We start from the raw sequence: 10256 nt of genomic DNA on the forward strand, positions 1-10256 counted from the left end.
TGTCACTGCCAAAAAACGTTTACAAAAACATATATTATTATCTCTGTTTATCAAAAATAATAAGACGGGAGAAAATATTTTTTGTACAGGTAATTCGGCAGTCAAATCCATTATGTATAAGGATAATTTTTATTTAAATTAATTTGCAAGATATACTACTAGTTACAAGGAAAAAAATGGCATAAGTTAACAGCTGAACCTATCGATCCAAAGATAATTTTTTTTAATGATTTTATGTGAGAATGAATACAAAAATAGATTAAACACCCCAAAAAGATAGATGTTTCTCTATACTCAAGTGCAGTTAAAATTGGAAGAAATTTATTAAAATTGTATATATATTGTATTGTAACTTGGTTTACAGACGCTATGATTATTTATTTAGGTCGTAATAGAAAATAGCGACAAGTGTGAAACGAGTGAAAAATGTTTTGCAGTTACGCCAATAAACATCAATTAATTACTGTTGTTATGATTTTAACTTTTCAATGAGATAATGCTTTTTAACTACTTACCCAATATCAGAATTTAACGGAATGTAACTATAACTGTAATGTTTATTTTTCTTCATATTAATAGTATTAACACATTTTGGTAATGTTGATTGAAAGATGGATACAAATCTAATATTGAAAGATGATGAAATTTTATGAAATAAACGTCATTTCTAATAATTTTACTGGTGAACAAATTTTAATTTCACTTAACATTTACAATTTCATTTATTGTTTGTATTTGTTACTGTCTTACTGTCATAAATTGGCGCCATTGACAGATGGTTGACAGTTACAAGTATGTTTATAAATATAAATTTTAATCTATGTTTGAAAATCATTTTCTTTATTAGACTGACACGGGTCCAAAATGAGGTCCATGATAACTAAATGGTAAATTAGGTCAAATAAGTTAAGTCATGAATTAGATCAGATGAGGAAAGGCGAGAATCAAAGTTATATTTGATGTTAAAGACTATGTAAAATCCATTCTTTTAGCATTTTGCTTTAATCTTACTATTACTAATTTAATAAATAAATGCGAATGTTTGTATGCATGGATGGATGAATATTTGTTGGAAAGTATCTGCAGAACGGCTCAATGGATCTCGATGAAATTTGGTATAGATATAGAACATAGTCTGAAATAACAAACCGGCTAGTATAACACAACTCACATCTATAACCCAGAGGGGTACGCAGAGATCACTGACCTCCATTTGGCGTGGCCAAACGAACCTGCGCAATCCACTTTTCGCCATTTCGGGATACTGAACGAGACGGGTGGCGAGTTGTGTCGCCGTCATTTAAATTTTTAAACGGCTAGTATTTTTTTTTTCTCATTACTCGCGGCTCGCGGGCTACAACTATAGAAAGAATAAATACATTTATAACTAAACATTCTGAACTATAATTTTTGTAACATAATATGTAAATTGTATTGGGTATGATAATATCTCAAGTAATTTGTTAGCAGCGTCTCGAAGGAATTCAGCGTTTTTTTGCGCGATGAGGTAAAATTGATTGGTAATATAGAAACAAGGATAGAGGCAACCCATTGCGGCGAAATCGCATATGTCATGTTAAATATGGTAGAAAAGACATTGTAACTTAATAAATTAAAGAAAGGTGCCACTAGTGAATTAAAGATATTAAAATATCCATTAACAACGAAATCTACATACATCAAATTTCGCTACTAAATTAACAAGTACACGAATAAGTTACCTAAAATCTAAGTTTACCCTGATACTTTAAAAAATTTACTCTTTTCTAAGTGTGATGTAATTTTATAAACAGATGTATTTTAAAATAAAAGTAAAAATAAAATAAAAACACTTCTGAAGATTAAGTTGACATACTAGTGAACTAGTGACCTACTTTTTGCTTGCGTGATAAAATAAAAAGGAATTGCATATGGTTTTTTTTCTCAAGATTCATTAACATATTTTCGCGCAAAGGGCCCATGTCAGGAGTACGATAACTTAAAAATGGCAGGAAAGTCACTTTCGTAGTAAATATACAAAAGTAATTTTTAAACTATGACAATGTGCATTACTATCAACATCGTAGTTTATAATCCTTTTGTTTTTGATTTTCCATAACTTTTTTCTTTTACACATCTTTCATAAAAGTTTAATAGACATTCCTAAATATCTTACGACAGTCACATAAAAAACATTTCAATCTTTGGAAAAAGCTTTGGATTTCTTTGATAATTTCAATAAAACTGAATAAAGGTATCCCGAAATAAGACGTCAAATTCTTATAAAAGGTTGTCAAAGTTGTTTTCTTGGTAACTACTCTACTGATATTATAAATGCGAAATTTTAGATGGATGGACTATGGATATAGATGGATAGATGTTTGTTTGAAGGTATAGGTAGAAATTTGGCACAGGTGTAGATCATAGTCTGGAAAAACACATAGGCTACTAATTAAGTTTTTTTTTTAATTCCGCGCGGGTGGAGTCGCGGGCAAATGCTAGTATATTATATTTTTAGATTATTGTCGAATGTCAGCTATTTCGGATAGTCATGTTACTAAGATATGGAATGAAGTACGAAATACACAGTTATTTTATTTTAAATATGTATAAGTTTTCAGATATAAAAGAATATATTGTGCCGTCACTCCGTAGGGACTTATGCCTAGGTACCCTTTGGTAGGATTATGATAACGATCAAGAGTTAATTAGAAGAAGTCTGAAACCTCATCCTTTATTCCTGTAAAAAGGGCATGGATGGTCTAATTTAATTTACGTATTTTTGTTGATACATGACCGGCGAGAATATTCAATTTTATTCGTGTATTTAGTATCCGAGCGAAGCTTAGATGGGTTGATAGTCTGAAGATAAATTAACATTGTATCTCATAATCTCATCTACACGATAATTATCCGTGTAAAGATTGATGAAGTATAGGATAGGATAGGACATATATGAGGTGATCCATCTGGGGTGACCTCATAATTACTGTGAGATTGTGTGGGGGATGGCTTGTAAGTCAATGACCCTATAAAGTATAATATTATTACAAGCTTTATGATACTATTAAAAGATACGTTTATTAAAAATCGTAATGAATAAAAATAATTTTACAACTAACATAAAAAAATAGATACGAGTGCATATAATATTTTCCGAAAACAAGTTATACTCTTTTTGTTATGTCACTTTTTAAAATTAAAAGTTAAAAGCCACATAATCAAAAAACAAAGTGTCCTCCGATAAATCGAAACCGTAAAGGGGTGATTATAATTAAAATATGAAAGGACCTTTAATGTTAGCACACCTTCAGCTGTTTGTGACAGGTCTAAACAACCTCTCTATTATAACACTTACTTTTGGTGTTAAACCGCTTAAATTAATGGCTGCCGTTTTAATTATTTTGTCGTCACTAATTTTTAAAATACTTTCTGATGTTATTGTTATATTGAAGCTCCAATAGAGCAATAGTTAAGGTTGAGGAGGACCGAAGGTCGTACATTCGATTTCGATTATTGTCGTTAAATATATCCCAGCAACAAATAAATTAATATAATAAATTTTTACCTGGCTACGGTTATTGAACTTTTGATTTTTATGTCCTAACAAGCGGCGCCCGCGACTTCATCAGCGCAGAATTTTAAAAAAAGTAGCCTATAATGTGCCTGTGTGCATCAGTCCGTCGTCCGCTCGTCCAACTCCCGTCAAAATTGGGCCAGCCGTTCAGGAGATTACCCGGAACAAAAGCGTTCTTGCGGACAGACATTTAGACAGACAGACAAAAATTTTAAGAAATCGTTTTAAGCAATGAAAATACATCATGTGTCTGAAATTTGATTTACACACCAATTTTATTAATTTGTATAGATTTTGAATACAAATAAAAAATCGTGCTTCTATGATACTTCCTATATAAAAGAAAATATGGATAAAATTTAAGGAAAAAATTATAAATATACTTGAGTTATTATAACCCTATTTCAAAGTAACCCAATAAAGATTTATTACAACTACCTACCTACAAATATATTTATATCTCCTTGGGACAAAATATAAATAATGTGAAATTCTTGTATGCTTGCAAGAGACTGGTCGAATAACAACACTTCATAACCTTTAATACATCTTACTGATATTATAAATGCGAATGTTTGGATGGATGGATGCATGTTTGTTTAAAGGTATCCCCAGAACGGCTCATCGGATCTTGATGAAATTTGGCACTGATGTAGAACATAGTCTGGAAGAACACACAGGCTACTTATTAAGTTTTTTTAATTCCGAGCAGACGGTATCACGGGCGAAAACTAGTATATACATAGCCTTGCTGTCCTATCAGTATGACAAGAACATGCTAATATGACATTAAACATTAAAGAACACTATCAAAACAGAAAATAACTATATTTTAGATATACATTAAGTACGCTCCGTCTGCAAGGCAGCATGTCAGAAAATTGCATTTAAATTATTCATACAAATACAGCTTTTGATCCAACGCTTTTCTTCGTAATTTATTTAAAAAGTTGTGTGTACAAAACTCTTTTAATATAAAAAAGAAGGTTGTTAATTCGTTCGTATGTTATTTGCAATGTAAACAATATGAAACAAAAAAAAATCTATCAATTTGAAAATTTGGTTAACAATGCAATTTAACATTTTTTCATAAATAGTAAAGATTACATAGAACAAGGCTACTCGATTATAAAAAGGCAACTTCCTCAATACTTACTGAGGTTACTTAACCTCTCCTAACCTTTACAATGTCTTCGTTCATCTTGTGGGAGCTCTACCCACGTTTGTACGTAACCGACTTTTTAAAACCTTTGATATCTGCATTTGGCTTTTGCATTTATTTACTAATAATAACAATAGTGAAATACGATACTAAATATATCTATAGTAACAACGAAGGAAAATTAATATTAATTCAATTGTCAGCCATATTGAACAAACCACAAAAGGCTTTCCGAAGGGATCGCCGATACACATTCTTGATTTACGACATCCAAATCACAGATTGTATAAGTAAGGGATGTCTTGTCATGTTTTACAACTAGCTGGGACGCGGTTTCGGTAGTTCTTGTTAAATCTTAGAACATATGCCTAAAAACTACACAGTGTGTTTTAATGTTTGGTTGTACATATATAAATGCGAATGTTTAGATTGATGGATGGATGTTTGTTTGAAGGTATCTCCTGAACAGCTTAAAGATCTTGATGAAATTTAGTACAGATGTAGAACATAGGCTATTTATTAAGTTTGTTAATGCCGCGCGGTTGGTGTCGCGTGCGACAGCTAGTGGTTAATATTCAATATTGATTATGTCAAAATATCATGTCGCACCAAAAAAATTCGACGTAACTTACGATCCCTTTTTGATTTCTGTCCGGCCGTCTTTGATAGAGAAAAGAGCATATATTATCTTACTGTCAAAATCTGCGCCAAAAATTATTCTTTAACTAATGAATCGTACCTTTGTTTTATAAAATTATTAACGTTGAAGGACTTAAAGGACTTAGCTTTAAAATGTGTGGTTACTTTATCATTTTTGGCAACGATTGGATTTCTAGTCAGCGGCTAACTAGTTCTCTTATCTTCCAATACGATACAATAGCTCCCGAAAGCTACCTTTCACATATCGGGTCCCTCGATACACCTATTTGAAGATTTTGTTTTGTTTAATACAAAATGTTTGGAAGATACGATCTCTTGTTTGTCATTTAAGGGTTTGTGTTAGAAACTTGCGAATATATTCAGAAAATGCTTTAATATAACTATTTGTTAATACACGTATGAACGAGTATATTTAAATATAAACCGTAGAAAATTTCGCAATGCCTATAATTACTAATTTACTTTGGAACGTATACAATAATACAGTTAATTGTGTTGTCTGCAGACAGAACAAAAGTTTTCACAATTAATGCTTAACCCATTATGAATCGAATTGTATTCCAAATGGACGAAGTTTATGATTACTTTCACCTTTCTACATATATCACAGATTTTATTCGAGATGTTAAAAAATAAATGAAAGTTAAAGAAAGGATATTATAACGAATATGTAATTAAATGTTCTTTACTGGAATGCTAACTAATGTAACGTATATTTGACGTCGTGAAACAATATATTAAAAATATAATTGAATAGATATATATATGTCTTGAATAGGTATATTTGTAATTTTTTTTAGCATATTTAATAGTAAACTTATGTGAAACAAATTGAAAATAATGCATATATAACTATATCGTAAAAAAACCTCTTTCAACTCTTGTTGTAAGTTTATTTTTATGCTGAAATATTTTAGTGGAGTGAACCAACAGATTTATTCACTTTCTACAATGTAAAGTGTATACGCAATCGATGCATCCCAATCGAAAGGAAACTGGAAACTTTTTCAAAGACATCAAAAGAAGGAAAACTAATATCCCTATATCCCAGTGTAAGTTTTATTCGGGATCGTGTTGACGTTCTTTTGAAGAATATTTCAATTTACATTATATATGATTACATACTATTTTATGTTGAACATACATACTATAATTGTTTTTGTTTTATATACTTTTTAATTTTTAACAAAACTAATCGATAATGTGGACATTTACCTCGCTTTGAATATTATTTTTTCACGAATTGAATACACTTGTGTTCTATGAAAATTCAATTGGATGTGAATTGAAAGGCAATTTCAAACATTGTCTCTGATAAGAATAACTTGAATTATATGACGTCATAAATATTTTATTAGTCGAACGATGCCAATCGCGATATTTAAAATTAATGTGAACACCTCAGCGAACAAAAACATTATTTAAAGCTGACTAAGAGATGCTTAAGACGTCGAAAGACTTATAAAATTGGAAGATTTTTAGAAGTCATTCAATTTGTCTTTTTATTACTTAGGTACAGTACAAAAAATCTCGGGTCATAGACATCCAGAAAACCAGAGTGACAACAGAAACTTTGTAAGTATATTGTAAGTCATTATAGAATAGGAGGCATAGAATGAGGTGAAGGTGTGATCATTAAATGTTCGTTCATTCGTTCACCATTAATGAATGTGTTATTTCATATTGCGCTAACACGGAAAATACGTGCTTGTTTTGTAGAAATGAAGAAAATCTTTGTTATTTTATACTTTCAATGAAAAATAATACGAACTTATTTGTCGTAGATATTCTTCCTTTACAACCTAGTTGGAAAATTTTAGCAAACGTTTTCATTACCCTGATGAATTAAATTGTTTCACAAATGACAACACAGGAGAAGATTTTATTTTTGGTTCTTCGCGAAATGAAATATTTTCATAAGATTTTACAGAGTTTTTGATTACCTTCGGGATGTAGGACGACTGGTAATCTCTATCTCAGGAGGGTTGTGGTGTAATATAATATAAAGACTGGCAGTTGGTTTGATTAATGTTTTTTTTATTGACTTTCAAAATTTCAAAGTTACTTTTAAATTTAGAATGTATTTTTTTATTTCAAACAATACGTCCTATATATTCTTAAAATCAATACGCGAACCGACCACAGGGCACATTAATAAGCAGAAAACATAAGTCGATTTAAAACTTTTATAGCTTTTAAAGGACGTGTTTGTAAAAACCGCCTTTCGTCAGTCGTTTGTTATGGAAATGCAATGTAATTATTTTTATGCAAGAAGTAACATGGACACTCTCGTGACCTCATTTTCTTTTAAAAGAAAAATGTTTTTTCAAACATCGTACATTAGTGAAGAAACTGCAAATGTATGTTGCTCTTTTAATTACGTTTAACATTAACTGTTTAAAACACATCGTCAATCCTCTCATTATCTTTGACAAGACATAACGATATGTTTTAAATGAGGATTTTGACCTCAGAACCTCACTATAAGATACATTAAGTGTTTACTAAGGTATTTTTAAGAGGTAGTGTAGTATAGTAGGGTAGTATAGTAGTACTAGTATAGTATTGTATTATTATCTGTGGTTATAATAAGTTTTTAATGTATATTTATGAAAAATCACTATTAAGCGACTATTCATGTTACCCTTAAAGGATTCTAGCTTATAAAAATACTCGACGTTTCATCAATACTTTTTTACAAATGTATTTTATATTATCGCAAGTTTATGTAACTGCACTATAAAAGTGCGATTGTTATGTTTATTTATCTACTATTAACTATTCATTTCATTAATAAGTTTATTTATTTATTTATTTACATTCTATTCAAATTATGTAACTTCTTAAAGTGCTCATTTCTGTTTACTTTAAATAAAAAGTAAAGTAAAAGTGCAATTTCCAAGTTGAATATATAAGATTTATTTAAGTCATCGCACGTTGAGCAATAAATCCTTCTCAAACTTCTGGCTCAGTATTAGCCGTATTTATTACTTCCCTAAGTATGTAATATCAGATTACCGAACCCGGAACTGTTTCTTTTCAAATACTTTACCACTTCGCTTTGGTAATTGCTCTAGTTTGCCCTTTGTCCTTTTTTCATTCCTTTGTATAATCCTTTTGTTCTTTTGTTAAAAAGTTTTTCTAAAGTAAAACTGAACTAAAATAAAAAAGTCGAAGACTTCTGTTGTTTTGTAATAACGAATTGTTTTGATAAAGTAAGCAAAAACATTTTATTTAATGAGAATAAGAGAATCCGTGGATTTATAAATATAAATATAAAACATAAAGGAAATATTTATAAATTTTATACCTTAGTTACTCAGCAACTGAATTGGTTACTAGGCGGTTAAAATTAAATGTTTTGATTAAATTATAACTGTTACTTTGTTTATGTTCATTGCGCCCTCTTGCGTGTAACTACACGCAAAAGGGTGCAGTGAACGTACGTAAAATCAAAACAAACAACTATTTGTTTACAATAAACAAATTCAGTTTATGTTGTGGATTCGATTAATTATTTCGGAGTTTAGCAAAATAATAGTTTTCTAGGTTTAATATGATTTTTTATTTTGATTTTCACGAGAAGTGATTAAGTGATTGCCTAAATAAATTTTGATCCAGAGAGTTTAGTAAGGCAATGTGTAGGGTTGATAAAGATGTATGGAAGCGTAGTAGGAACCCTTCGCAGGGAAAAAGGAAGGATGACAAAGACATGTGTGGTGGACTCTATATATATTAGTTACTTAGGCACCTATTTCAAATAAATTAATTTGTTATGAAATGAATACCGACATTCCTGGCTTTATCTTTGATTATTCAAAAAAAGAAAAATACAACCAGGAAACTAAAGTTAAATTTTCTTCCAACTATATTAAATATCTAATATTTTGTGTTTCGGAAACGAGATAAAACTCTTTGCGAACTTCGTTTTTAAAATTAACACGAGACCTTACCAATATTAAATACAAAGGAATCATAAATGCTAATATGAAATATTAACAAAGCAAATAAGATACAGTTTATAATTAGATACGCTTCCATGGTATTATATTTCAACTACTAATTATAAACATAATCCAATTTGCCTTAATGACAGGGTAGCTATAATTTTCGCGGTTATAAATAACGTGTGTGTAAAACCTCCTGTAGCCTTGTAAACCAGTGTAGTCTTTTCAAGAATGTATCTTTGCTTATTTCGAATAGCGATTGCTAAGAATGGCTAAAGGTTTATTAGACCTCTGATAGTGTGATGACCTGAACAGGGAAAAGCCGTAGGTAATCAAGATAGGGCAGCTAGTATTAATCCTATTTAGTATTAAATAATCTTAGAAGCAATTTAAATTTTACAGTGAATTTTATGTGTAAATTACTAAGCTAATATAACTGCGAGAAGCTGAATTTCAAGAGCGAAATAACATTGAATTAACAAATGTAATAATACGTAATTAATACCGACAAAGTGGCTTTCACTCGAATTACTTAATACAAGCTTCGTCAACCATTACAATGTTTAAGGTTTCAATGTTAGAGAAACTTAATTGCTTAATGATTTTACGAGTAGAATTAATTTCATCTAAGAAGAATTTCGGAGTAGTTCATGTCAATACTACCATTGCACGCGCCTTGCAGCATAAATATAGAGCATTATAAACGACAAAACATATTTGCTTTTTAACTTCACCAGGCGTTAATAAAAAGAACAAAAAATTAAAAAAAATAGCGTCATATCTTTTTATTATGAGTTTAAAAATAAGACTAACTTTATTTGATGTTTTGTTTTATCTTTACCGGGACACGTAAACGTATGAATAATATATTCTTAGTGGCAAATGTTAAGCGTAGGTGCAAATTGGTGAATGTTGTTGGAATTTCATGTTT

The sequence above is a fragment of the Papilio machaon genome, chromosome 6, assembly GCF_912999745.1.
Source record: "Papilio machaon chromosome 6, ilPapMach1.1, whole genome shotgun sequence".
In the NCBI taxonomy this organism is placed as follows: Eukaryota; Metazoa; Arthropoda; class Insecta; order Lepidoptera; family Papilionidae; genus Papilio; species Papilio machaon.